The sequence below is a fragment of the Etheostoma cragini genome, chromosome 1, assembly GCF_013103735.1.
Source record: "Etheostoma cragini isolate CJK2018 chromosome 1, CSU_Ecrag_1.0, whole genome shotgun sequence".
Taxonomy (NCBI): Eukaryota; Metazoa; Chordata; class Actinopteri; order Perciformes; family Percidae; genus Etheostoma; species Etheostoma cragini.
The window spans coordinates 3,784,887-3,788,350 of NC_048407.1; positions in this window are offsets into that span (position 1 = coordinate 3,784,887).

Here is a 3,464-nt window from a genome sequence, read left to right on the forward strand (position 1 = left end):
TCCCCCCCCCCCCCCTGGAAAGAGGAGGGGAAGGTGAATTGACTACTGCACTGCTGGCTGAGCGGCAATAACCTCCAGCTCTCAACAACTAGCCTTCATCCAAATATATATATATATATGGGGACAAGAATGTACCAAGACTCGAGTCCTGGACTTGGACTAAAGTCAGATTTGTGACGCTATTTTCTGGACTCCTGACTCGACATGGACACTCATATCGATGACTGAGACTAGGACTGAAAGATTTACGAAATCAGACTCTAGAATTCATGAAATAGGATTGGGAAAATGAAGAAAATTTCGGACTACTTTTAAGTGTAATAAGTAGCGATGGAGTACTCACTCGGACTCAAACCCTGTGTTCACAAAGCTCAAGCTAATTTGAACCTGACATGAAAGACCCAACCCTCCAAACTAATTCATATTAATATTTATAGATCATTTTTGTATTGATATATTGTATATTTTATATTATTGTCATATAACTGGAACAAGAAACCAGCAATGTTTGAATTCTTTTCTCATAATTTATTTTTTTGTCACATATTTTTGACTTGATCTGTAGCCGACTTATTGGTTTCAACTCAGGGCATAAATGTTAAAAACAGGCCACAAATATATTTTTTTGCACAAAAATGCGATTGTAATAGACGCTATAAAGTAGCACATTATGTTCGGTGCTGGTGAGTGTTGATCTCATAACATGAGATGTATGTTAATGTACTGTATGTTAATTAAAAATAGACATATTGCTACAGTAACAATAAGTGTTTTCAAATTTGTCTGGAAGAGCCTGTGAGGCGGACTTGCTCTCCACTTACAGCAAGTTCTTCTAAATGTCTAAACTCCCCGTGCACAGCAAGCATTAAAGGAAAAATTACAGCTCCTGCATGCATAGATCTGCGCTCAAATATTCCATGCAGTAGATATTCAGGTCATTAAGCAACATTTTGACACCTCGGTTATTTACTACCCCCAACCTGTTTCCCACCTCGTTTAATCAGACTTTACCAAAAGCCGCTGACTTGGAGAGAAACCTTCTTTCTCTCTGCTCTGTTTGTGTTAATCTGCTCAGCTTCATTCTGCTCTCTGACTTCTGTGTCTCTTTCTCTTTGCTTACTTAGTCATATTTTCCAAAAATGTCCATGTCACACGTGTCTGTGGGTTCGGTATGGGGGCTGAGCCGCAGAAACTATCACAAAAGTGCAAATAAAGTGAGGTAAAGCGGAGTGTTTTGCTCGCTCCGACATAAAAGACTCCATTTATCAAAATCAGAGAAGGTCTGAGCTACGTGTTGTTAGGACCAGATGCTGAGGCGGACTTGCGTTATTGCGGCGGGTCAGGTGATAAACATTGTGTGATTTAGATTTTTTTTCGTTACCAAAGCTGCTATCACAACCTTGCGTTTTGCAGAGGGTGATATTTGAAACATCAAAAGTGGAGTTCACTGTTTTTTTTTTTGCCTTAGAAGTGGTTTACCTTCGATTCGCACTGCTGGGAAGGGATCACTTGAGACAAGGAGGGGGAGTCGGATTGAAGTGGAATTGATGTGGCTCAATACAAGTTATCTTTAATGGAGGGATTCTGGGTGGAGGGTTCCAAGAGAAAAAAGAAATAAAAAGGGGAAAAAGCAAGAGAGAGACAAAGGGGCGGTGGGGACCTGGATGGGAAGTGTTGACAGCTATGTTTAATGCGGTCGGACTCTAAGGGTCAAGTGTCGACGAACACACACACACGCAAACAAATGTGCACGTGGCACACGTGTATTAGCCGTCCCTCCGCTTAAAGGAAGCTGGCTGCAATATTGTTCTCGTCACGACGGCCATCTGATGTCAATTTCACACAGCGGCGGGAGCCTCTGCAAGCTGCTCCGTACACAGCCACCCTGGTACCAGACAAAAGCAGCACACATACAAAAGGTGTCCTAAAGCTACACAGTCATGTGTAGTGTTTTTCTCTCTCCTCCCCCCTCCCCCCACCCGATGTCTCTGTCTAACCCTCTCTCCTCACACACACACACACACACACACTGGGATAAGTCATGAGGAAATGGATGTCCATGTTTTGTGGGACCACCTGTTCATCCTGGATACAAGTCTAAGAACTCTGTAAGGGTTAACCCTCTTTGTGAGAAGGAGCCAGGATTGTGTGTGTCTTCATACATGCGCGTGTGCGTGTGCGTGTGTGTGTGTGTGTGTGTGTGTGTGTGTGTGCGCGCGTGTTGGCACCACTCCGTCTGAAACGTGCCCCATGAGTGGCAGACTGGCTCAGGCTGTCCGGCTGAGAGGGAACAGAGCCCACTGCTGGGCCACCTCCCTGACAACACACACACACACACACACACACATAATCCTAAGCACATTCCGTGGGGAGCATCTCTCCTCTCTATTACCCATTCCAAACTACCTGTTCTGAAAGAAAAAAAGAAAAGAAAGACAAAAGAAAGATGGATGTATTTGTGGCCAGCGGTGTGGATATTAATGCATCATACACAGTTGTCTTTAAGATCATTTACAGGTGATTTCTATGGCTAAATCAGTCAATCTTTTTCTTGAAGATGACCTTTTTTTATAATTACAAGAAAAACTCAAATAATTTCATTCCACACAACAATGTGAAATATATATGAGCTTTGTAAGCCACATATATTTTACTTTTGCTAGAATACCCTGCTGATTTGACGCTTCTCGGCCAGTCAAACCTGTGGACACACACGCCGTGTTACAATACGCGACCAGTGTGACGGCCACACATTCACACCCACAAATGCATCCGCACAAACCACCTTGAATCATGGCACCTCTCATCATTCTCATAAGTGTCTGAAAATAGGGGAAGTGCCATCACTAACCCCCCCCCCCCCCCCCCCCCCCCCCCCCCCCCCCCCCCCCCCCCCCCCCCCCCCCTTGTCCTCCCAAGAAATAATCACCTCCTGGAAGCCAACGAGACAGAGGGAGAAAAAAAATTGCAATCTTGTCTTTCAAACGTAAAGGGGAAAATATTTTAAGGGGCAATGAATTTCGTGGAGCTGAATAGGATGTTGGTACATGTTTTACTAAAGGAAATATAATGGCAGACTATTATTAGATCACATTAATCACGAGTGTGCCAAAGGCAGTGACAGCCACGCTGAAAAGGATTGAAAACGCTGGTAATGGATATAAATTACCCATTGTGTGATAAAAGGATTTTTTTCTTCACTAAGAAGGTAAAAAGGAATAAAAACACTGAAAGAGCCACTAAACGCTGTGTGTACATATTTGCGTGCGTACATGTGTGTATGTATGAGTGTCCTGCCGCCTGTGAGTGTGTAATATGTAATAATACAGGGTTATCAGCGTAGGATTAAAATTTTAAGGGAATCAGATAGTGACAGTGAGGCCTCGCATTACAGGCGCCGGAGACAGAAAAGAGGGAAGGATTAAAAACAGATTAAATTGGTTTGTAGTGACTGGGATGAATGG